General features: G+C 43.8%; 1 non-coding gene across 1 annotated transcript; it reads left to right on the forward strand.

The window, feature by feature from the left end:
- The first annotated feature begins 10,669 nt into the window (after positions 1 to 10,669).
- On the forward strand, positions 10,670 to 10,741 carry trnah-gug (transfer RNA histidin (anticodon GUG)). The gene has a single exon. It is a non-coding gene; the product is annotated as a tRNA-His (tRNA).
- The last annotated feature ends 279 nt before the right edge of the window (positions 10,742 to 11,020 follow it).

An 11,020-nucleotide genomic window follows, 5' to 3' on the forward strand; every position in this document is an offset into this window, starting at 1 on the left:
CCAACCTGCAGAGTTGCAATCAGGTTTACAAATGATAGCAAGGGTCCGATTCTGCTGTTATTGCAGGTGTTCATCCCATCCAGCAATGAACAATGCTTGGATGCCTGTTTCCAGTGGAGTACCACTGTTTCCTGATGTAGATCAATAATTCAAACATAGTTGTAGGAGTCACGTTTAGATGTTTACAGACGATGCAACAATTGGTCGTCTTGGCGACTGTGATGAATAATATCAGGGATCGCAGAGTTGTATCAATCAGGTGGAAAGGAAAAACGGCGAATGGAATTGAATCCAAACCAATAAGTGGTAATGAATTTGGAGAGTTGAAACAATAGCAGTGAGGATTCTGAGTGGTGTACAGGACCAAAGAGATTTTGGAGTAGATATTCACAGATCTCTGAAGATTGTTGGGCAGGGAGATCAGTTGTACGAGAGGCTCTTTGTTGACCACAGTCTGAGAATGATATTCGATCTTTAGCAAACGCCAATTTTGGAAACAACTGATGAAATGAGCACAAGGGTGGTCAATGCGATAATCAACATTTTTCAAAATTGTAAAATAAAATGTGGAGGGCTCGAGTATAACTCTTTGCCCATCAAGACCGCTTCACCACTCAATGAATTTACCACTGCTTCCTCTCCAAGTCATGCTAGTATGTGCCTTGGAGGGTAATTCATAAATGGTGATGTTTCAGTGCATCTTCAACCATGTCATTATAGTCGGTACAGTCTTTGAGCTTTGAAGATTCTGTCAACAAAGCCTGGATGACTTACTTCCGTGAATATTCTAGGTGGTGCACTCTGCTGCAATTGTGCCTCAGCAGTGAAGTGAATAAATATTCAGGCATTGAACAATGTACAGTAAGTGACTGTGTTGTCGTGGAGGGTTTCCAGTTCCTTCAGTGGTATTTCAGCGGCACCCACCTAGGCAAATGGAGAGAGTTCTGTTCAACATCTAATTTGTGCGTTGTGGACGATGTAGGCTTCACGGAGACAAGGGTTGAGTTAATAATCAAACAAAGTCGACCGACGGACATATTTTTGTCCTCAACTTCTTTTATGCGCGATCAGGTTCCATTTCTCCTAAACACTAGCTGTCAGGACGATTACACGGAGGAATTCAGCTACAATGAAGCCATCAAATGACAATCGAATATGATTAGATTCTGATTTGTCAGAGTTATCATTGCTGTATTTGGTCTGCGGCCGAAATTCCAACCCATTTCATCACCGAAATCTCTCCACCTGTCTTAAGAATATGTAAGGACGCTGCAGGGGACAGCAGAGATTTACGAGGATGTTGCCAACTCTGTATAAAATAGACCTTCGTGGAATGATTGGTTAGGCTGGGATTATTGTCCTCGAAACAAAGGAGGTGGAGGGGTGCTCTATAATCATATAACACCAATCATAAACGTTCAATATTCGTGGAATCTTGACAGGGTAGATACGGGCAGATGGTTTGCCCCATGCTGTGAGGAGAGCACCAGAGGACATAATCTCAGAATTAGATATTGCCCATTTAATTCAGAAATGAGGAGTCATCTCTTTGCTCAGCGGCCAAACAATCTGTGCCATCAGTGTTGTTGGGTGTTTTCAAACTGTGCCAGATAGTTAATCAGAAAGATGATGAAAATTTGACGAGGTAAGTGGGCAGAAAGGAGTTAAAGATTATCAGATCAAACATGAGTTCGTTGAATGGTGGGGCAGACTCCATGGGCTGAATGGCAAACTCCCATTTGTTTAACATTTTGTCAAACACCTTATTTTATTAATAAGTTCAGAATTGTGGGGGGATGGGATGAAGTGATAGAAAAGGTTTATTAAGCAGATCAGACAGATCAGGAACAAGGCTCATAATCTCAGGAGGACGAAATGTACTGTGACCTGGGGATAACAAATGACACTGGGCACAGCACAGGTGGCTGCATACATAAGTTGTGAAAGCTGAAGAAAGTTGGTAGACCTTATACAATTGGCAAGTCAGTGATCACGCTGGATGATGGATCGCTGTATGATTCACACACAGCAGAAATTTGTGAAAGAATGAAAGGTTCGTTTCATTGCAGAAGTTTTCTGTGGTTCCAATTCCGAGTCACTGTTTGAATTACTGATCAGATCATTGTGTAAAGTGTTAGGTTAAGATACTCATGCGCCGCCCCCCCCCACCCCACCCCACCCCCAACTGGATAAACTTGTGCTCCCGATCTATTGTTATTTGTTTCTCATTCTTTCGATACAAATTCATAGAAAGACTAGATGGAATGTGGGGCGGAAAGAAAAATGCGTTCTTTCTCATTACACCAAGTTAATCTACAATTGAATAGAGTGACTGCTCTCACTCTTCATTTCGACTTTAATGTGATGCCGATTATTCGTGAATCTCCCGTGCTGTGAAGGGCAAGAACCAGATTCTCTATCCATTCTATACCAGACGTGTGAGGTGCCAATAAAAACTGCTGGAGCGGTTTGTGAAGTTTGCAACCAGAGTGTGACTCGAACTCGTGATTGCGAAGCACAGTGGTGCATTAACCCACCACCACAATCATTCAGTCTTCTCAGCACATTTTGTAGAGCGGTGACATGTCACCTCATCAGGTTATATGTGGTGAAAGTGAAGGATGAGAAATTTGCAGAGCGGAATCAAATCCACACCATTGTGATTCTGCTTGCACCAGAATTATAATAACAGCAAATGCCAACAAATCGCCATGCTTGTCAGAATGAATAGCTGTCAGTGATACATTATGAGTCAGAACTGTGTCGGAATGAAACAGAGAACAAGAATTTTCCCTCATAATCACATCTACATTTGACTCATAATTTCTTCCGTCACTTTCTCTTTCACGTGAAGAAGCAGCCATGGAGAGGGAAATAAAGGCGATGTTGTGGCTCAATGGCCTTTTTCATATGGCTGAACCTGAATTGGATTAAATTGCAAGAAACACTGTTTTGTTCGTTTCATTTTAATTTTGCTGCAACCTCACAATGTTCATTGTAATAATCACAAGTGAATTAGATTTATCTCATTGGAACGATTAATGTTGTATTCAAATTTGCTCAGACTTTATTTCAGCTTTAGGAAAATACTGCTTAGAAAATCAGAGGGTTAAGGTGCAAAAGAAAATCCACCAGTTTTGTTGCTCGTTGCTTTGGCAGATTTCACCGAGTATTAAATGGACCAAACATCATGGTATTTGTCCTCACATCCTTATCGCATGTGATTAAAGCAGTAAGTCGCTCTCCAAGCAACTGGTCACTTCCTATTCATTATGTAATATCTTCCCTTCACAACAAAGAAAAATCCACTCAGTTCCATTCACAATGCTTCAGGTAGAATATTATGCCAAATCTTTCGAAATTCAGAGATTTTGGAATCGAATCATATTCAGCTGCACACGTTCACGAAATTCTTTACATTTAAAGTCAACCCACTTCGACATTGTTTCCCCGCAACTTCCAACTGACTACACCACACCCCTACACCTTTACCTCGCCACACGCTGTCTCTCTCCTTGTGAATTTTTTTCCTTGTATGTCACCAAATGTGCCTTTCCAAATATTTTGAAAAACAGATTCTCGGAGTAACAGCGATTCTGCTCTCATCATTTCTTTGTCCTTCAAAGGTTTTATCAAAGGGTTTGAATGTCTGACGTCTAGACGTTTACTCAATTGAAATATGGAATTATCCTCCTATTTACTCTGTCCAAACATCTCATAACATGAACCCCCCACCCCCCCAATTAAGTCTTTCTTGGTTCAGGATTAACTGTTCTAAATTTTCGAAGACAACAAGTGAATAAAATCCCATCCTCAGTACACCCCATCTCAGCATCGTCTCTAATGGCTTTACACCCCAGTAAACACCTTCATAACCCTCTCCGAGAGAATCACAGAATCCTACAGTGCAGAGAGAGCATTTCAGTCAATCAAGCCGGTGTCGACACACTGAAGAGCATCTCACCCAGACCTAGCTCCCCTCCCCATTTCTTTATATTTCACCAGAAGAAGGGGCAACCCTCCCCATTATGATATAAAAAAAAGCTGTTGGGGTATAACCTGGCGTCCTGTGACTTCTGGCATTGTCCCCGCGTTATCCATGGCTAATTCACTTCATTTACTTAATTCAATCCCTGGACACGAGAGGGCAATTTAACTTGGCCAATCAATATAACCCTCAGACCGAACAGCAATGCGAATTACTGAGCCAATGTTCCATCATCGTGAGCAAAACCTGTATCATTCTTAATGGCTTTATATCCTGGTAACTCAGCCTCATCAAAGCAAATCAACCCAAATTCAATGTATCGAAACACTACTCTGTGCTTTACAATCTGATTCGTGCTGCGGGAAATGTTTCTGCGCTCATATTTGAACGCTTTTACGCTGTTCCTTCCTCACCTTCCTGCTTCCAATAAACACTTCAATCAGGAACAAGTCTGTCAAATGCTTTTCATTCCAACACAGTAAAAAGGTGCAGTTTGCAGAGATCACGTGTTTGCACTTTCACTGACAATCTGCCTCCCTGAGAGCTGCAGCCCTTTCCCCCACTGATTCAGGCAGCACTGTCCTTCCTGTGACATGCCCCATCGAGAATGGAAGGACAGGTATCAATACCCGCACTTGGAAATGGAGCGACAATTTTAAAATATTCACATTGTCCCCAGTGGAGAATTGAGCCCTGTGACAAGCAGGGATATTAACCATTATACGACCGAGGACAAGAGTGTCAAAGGAGGCCCTTCCACCAATTGTGGCCACACTTGTCAAAAACAATGCCTAATGAACTGAATCCCATTTCAGAATGCTTACCGCACAGCCTGATTTGTCTTGGCATCAAAAGTTCACATCTGAATATTTGTTCAGGCTATAAGGGTTTCTGCCGCTCTGAACAATGCAGACAGTGTATTCCAAATTCCAACCCCCCGTGGCTGATAAAGCTTTTTCGCACATCTGCTCAAACCTTTCTGGCTTTCTCCTTAAATCTCTGGCCCCTGCTGATCGATCCCTGCATCAATGGTAAACTCGTTCAGTCAACCCTGTCCATACCCTAACTCAATCATGTCTTGTCTACATCTCCTTTGCACTGCGACAAACACTCCACTCTGTCCTGTCTTTCTTCACCACTGAAACTCTTCAGCCCAAACAATATCCCGGTAAATATCTCCTGTAATGTTCTCAGTGTGATCACATCCCTGCTATAATGTGACTTGCAAGACTGCACACAACGCTCTTGCTTGAGGCTAATGAGCATTTGTTTTTTTAAATTTCTAGATTAGTATGAGGGCGATTATGGCGAAGCAGAATTTATTACCCATTCCGAATTGCCCAGAGGGCAGTTGAGACTCAACCATATTGCTATGAGTCTGAAGTCACATGCAGCCCAGACCAATTAAGGATAGCAAATTCCATCCCGAAATAACATCAATGAAATAGTTTTTTTTAATCAACCATTGTCATTGGATATAGAGTAGTCATTAGATTCTTCAATGTAGATATTTATTGAATCCAAATTTGATGATCATGGCGTGGTGGGATTCAAGCCCGAGTACTCAGACTATTACCTTGGTCTCTGGATTATCAGTCCTTTGAAATTACCACAAGACCAACACAGAATGCCACAAAGCTGATCTTGAACAATAAAATGTCTTTTCACCAAAACTGCCCTGGGTATTTTCCATGAGCCTGACGCTACAATTGTCTCTGTCCTATGTCAGTCAAAGCTGCTACATGGGGATTGATTTCACAACCATGGGATCCAAATGGATCGACTTGTTTGAAGGTCCCGATGGTGGGATTGGGGCACGTTCACCCAACAACAGTAACCGCAGCAGCAGCACAGACAGAACAGTATGAATGTGAAAGAGAGTGATAGATTGTGCATTGCCTCAGAGAAATGGGAGGAGGGACGGAAAGGAGGTTTAATGATCGTGGGAAGGATCAGAATCTCTGACAACGGGCGTGTTTGAACCCTGATATATGAAATGCAGAGATGTAAGAGAGCGGAATTTGAAGGTAAAACAATTAATTTCTTAGCATGTGTCACAAAAAGGACAACGGAGAGAACAATTAGTGCCGTGATTTGGTTTCAAATCGAGGTTGCTGTGGTCACAATGCAAAATACCGACAACCACGATCACAGCAACCATTGAACTGGATGCTTGCAAGCAGCAATAAGTATACTAACAGAGGAAATGTTCGGAAGAACAGCAAATGTACAATATCAGTACTCAGCGAAGAGTGACAGATATGTGGGAACTGACAATGAGCTGAATCTTTCAGTTCGATGTCCTCAGAGACTGTGGAGATCCCTTGAATGACAATGAGATCGATCGATTTCGACAAAACATCAAAGACTCGGGGGACAGTACAGGATATTGTTGAAATGTATGCTTCAATAGCATTTTAGCTTAACATCAGCACAGCCGCCCAGATCCAACCGGAAATGGGGATGGGAATGTGCGCGCGGAGTTACTCTCTGGTTCCAGTGATGCAATAGGTGAGCGTCCTGTCCTTCTGTGATGGTATAGAGGCGCAAGAAATTCCTCGGTTGAGTGTGCTCCTGCTCAAGGGAATGGTTGTCCCCGTTTATACTATCATTGCGATTTCCGGTGCATCTTTCTAAGACAGCTGAGTGGCACAAGTGGAGCGTGTTGAGCCCTTAACTTTGCAATGGTTTTGCTGCAAAGATGATTTTGCTTTTTGGATCTGTGTTTCCGACACTGGCGGTAGCAGCGACATTTGCTCGCATCAGCTCAGTTTCTTCCACACAGTCAAGACTTCAACCTGGAGAAGGTGCTGCTGGCGGTGATATTTTAAACTAGTCATCCTTGGGGGTTGGGACACCGGAAATTTTGATGTTTACATTCGACAAATAAAACATGAAATACAAGCCTGACCTCAGGAACAGAGATCATGACTTTAATTTCCTGCAATCCCATTCATTCATGTCCCCGATGCAGGGGATTCAACCATCTTCACCAAGTCCTGCCTACGAGAGACTCCAGGACCAGAAAAACATGAGCTGACCCTGAATTCAAGAATCTCCTCCGCGTGGGGAAGCAGTCTAATCGGCCCTGCCAGTCCACACGGTACAGCCGAAGCCCATTCCACCAGTCCCCACGGTATTCCATGCCCTATAAGCCTGCATTTCCCATTGTTGAAATCTGTAACTGGTACATCTTTGGTCAGAGGGAGAAATAAAAACGCAAACACAAAGAGAATGTGTAGATTCCCCACAGACAGACACCCGAGGCTGGGATCACATCCGGGTTTGTGGTGTAGCCAGACAGCAACGAACGAGGGGCAAAGAATAAATGTTGTCATCACCAGTGATACGCACACCCCGTGGGTGAATGAGGAAGAATGAAAACACATTCACAACATGGAAAACAGGATTGGTATCTGTGTGGACACAATTTAAAAGGATCGTTCACGCTGTGTAGAAAAAAAGGACACTGATACCACAGAGAAAGCAGGGCAATGTGGGAACTGCTGGAAGGGAGTTAATTAACCATAGAAATGGAATCTCATTTAATCAGTAACACTGGTGAGAGACCGTTCACCAGTCCCGTGTGTGGGAAGGTATGACTGAGCAAACCAACCTCCGGAGACTCCAGCAGGATCACATATCCCATCAGGTGTTCGATTATGATGTCAATGCGGCTGTTAATCCCAACCAGCTGCCTGCTCCATAGCGTCAGTCAGAGTCATACAACATGAAAACAGGCCTGTCAGTGCAACCGATCCATGCTGAACATACTGCCAAACTAACCCATTCCCGTCTGCCTCCTCCTGTTCCCGCTGAGTGGTGATAAGGCCCTTGTAGCTTTATTACTGTGTTGTTTATCCAAAGCCCAGGTAATATTTTGTGGACAAATAGTTCAGGTCCTGGCATGGCAGATAGTGGAGTTTGAATTCAATAAGCACCTGGAATTGAAGAGTCTCGTGATGACCTGAAAAAGATGTGTGGAAAAACCCATCTGATTCACTCATGCCAGCTCGGGAAGCAACCTGCGATATTCATCTGCTCTGTCCCACAGGAGACTCCAGACGGATAATACTGTAGTTGACTCTTAAATGCGCTCTGGGAAATAACTGACGTACTAGGCATGAATACATTTATTTTTAAAATCCCACTTTCCCATTCATGTTTGGAATCAATTGTTCATTAAATGCTGCAAACATTCCCTCATCCATCACTTCCTCAGCAAGTTAATTACACCGTCCCTAAAACACCGTCCCTAAAAAAATGCCGCACATGTCTTTTTTTTAAAAAAATCTCTCTTTTAATCTTAAACATATGCCATCTCGTCTTGACATTCCCCTCCTGCGAAAAGGCCGCCATCGTTAACTCTAAACTTGTCTCTCAATAATTCATAAACTTCAGTCAGGTCGCCGTTCAAACCCCTAAGCTAGAGTGAAAACACTCTCAACTAGGAGAAAGTGAGAACTGCAGATGAGAGATCAGAGTCGAGAATGTTGTGCTGGGAAAGCACAGCAGATCAGGCAGCATTTGAGGTGCAGGAGAATCGACGTTTCGGGGAAGAGCCTGGTGAAGGGCACTTGCGCGAAAAAAAAATATTTTCCTGCTCCTGGGATGCTGCCTTACCTGATGTGGTTTTCCAGCACCCCGATCTCGAATCTGAAAATAGTCTCAGCCTATCCAGCCTTTCATTATAACTCAAACCTTCCACAGGCAACAAGCGTATATACCTTTTGTGAACCTACACCAGCTGAATAATATCATTCCTACAAATGGGCGACCAGAACTGGACATAATATTCCAGAAGACGCCTCATCAATGTCCTGCAAAACTTCAACATAACGTCCCAACTACTATACACAAAGGACTGAGCAATGAAGGGAAGTATGTTAATTGCCGTTGAACCATCTTGTCTTTTGGTAATGCAAATTACAAGGAATTATGTACCTGCACACCTAGCTTCCATGCTCTCCAACATACGCAAAGCCATATTATTTTTGCTGTACCAAATGCAATATCTTCCATTTATCCAGATTGAACTCCATGTTACATTTTTCAGTACAACGACTCATTGGATTAAGATCCTTTTGAAACTTAGATAATCTTCTCCACTGTCTACAATTCTGGTGTCGCCTGCAAACCTATGAAGCATGCCTGCAGTGAGTTCCACTGTTTTCTCATATAGATCAATGATTCCTATTTACTTGTAGTGGCCGTGAATTAGCAGTGTGCAGATCATACAACAGTTAGTCATGCAATTAACCATGAGGAAGAAAGCCGTAGACTGCAGGGAGATATCAAACAATTGGAAATAAAACTGGTGAAAGCAATTCATTCCAGGGAACTGGGTGATAATGAAGCAAAATTAAACTTCAAACCAGCCCATGCTCCAGTTATGTCACTCAGCTGTCTCAGCAAGATGCAATGTCGATTGCTGTTATTATAAACGGGAACAAATTTTCCCCTCTGCCCCGCCTTTGACTAGAAGCACTCCCAACCTCGGAATTGCTTACGCCTCTAAACCGTCATAGAAACACCGCGCTTTCTCCGGTTGATTCACTTGAGCCATCGAGTATCTCTGCAAACTCATTCCCATCTTGATTTCAAGTTGGTTATTTGCGACTGCGCCACTCAGTTCCTCTGATTCTGGGGCTGGGAAATGGGCCCATGTGGCAGCAGTGGTTACTGCCTTGTGTGGGGAAACTCGTGAAGTAACCGATGGTAAACTGCATTGCTATTGAAGTATACATTTCAACAAAAATTTGGTAAAAACAATGACTGCAGATGCTGGAAAACAGATTCTGGATTAGTGGTGCTGGAAGAGCACAGCAGTTCAGGCAGCATCCGAGGAGCAGTAAAATCGACTTTTCGGGCAAAAGCTTTTCATCAAGAATTCAGGCAGAGAGCCTGAAGGGTGGAGAGATTAGTGAGAGGAGGGTAGGGGTGGGAGAAAGGAGCATAGAGTACAATAGTTAAGTGGGGGAGGGGATGAAGGTGATTGGTCTGGGGGGAGGGTGGAAGGGAATGGTGCAATAGAAGATAGGCAGGGAGGACAAGTCCGGACCAGTCATGGGGACAGTGCTGAGCTGGAAGTTTAGAACTAGGGTGAGGTGGGGGAAGGGGAAATGAGGAAACTGTTGAAGTCCACATTGATGCCCTGGGGTTGAAGTGTACCGAGGCGGAAGATGAGGCGTTCTTCCTCAAGGTGTCTGGTGGTGAGGGAGCAGCGGTGAACGAGGCCCAGGACCTCCATGTCCTCGGCAGAGTGGGAGGGGGAGTTGAAATGTTGGGCCACGGGGCGGTGTGGTTGATTGGTGCGGGTGTCCCGGAGATGTTTCCTAAAGCGGTCTGTTTGGAGACGCCCAGTCTCCCCAATGTACCAGAGACTGCACTGGGTGCAACGGACACAATAAATGTTATTGGTGGATGTGCAGGTAACAAAAGCTGCACTGTCCCCGGAATCTTTGATGTTTTGTAGAAATCTATTGATCTCAGCCTTCAACACATTAATGATGGAATCACCACAGCCACTGGGGGAACCTATGTTAAACCGCCAGCCCATTCTGAGTTCCCACATATCTGCAACTGTTCGCTAAGCACTGATATCGTGCATTTGGTGCGCTGCCTAACATTTCTTATGACACTGTACTTATTGCATCCGCTTAGCGTGTTCCTCTGTGGGCTGCCGTGATCGTATAGTGGTTAGTACTCTGCGTTGTGGTCGCAGTAAGCTCGGTTCGAATCCGAGTCACGGCAGTAATTGCTTTATGTGTCCCAGTCTTCTGTGAAGCGCACATGAATCAGTTGTTCTAGTATTTTGATTTCCTCCAAGGTGATTTTTTTTCCCTTCAAGCTCTGCCCTCTCACATCTCTGTGTTTCATATGTCAGAATTCAAATCCACCCGTTCTCAGAGATTTCTTCCCTCCTACGATCACTAACCGAACTTTCCATCCCATACCCGCATTTCGTTAATTTGGAGATGCTGGTGTTGGACTATGGAGTACAAAGTCAAAAATGGCCCAACACCAGGTTAT

Source organism: Chiloscyllium punctatum, chromosome 50 (genome assembly GCF_047496795.1).
Source record: "Chiloscyllium punctatum isolate Juve2018m chromosome 50, sChiPun1.3, whole genome shotgun sequence".
Taxonomy (NCBI): domain Eukaryota; kingdom Metazoa; phylum Chordata; class Chondrichthyes; order Orectolobiformes; family Hemiscylliidae; genus Chiloscyllium; species Chiloscyllium punctatum.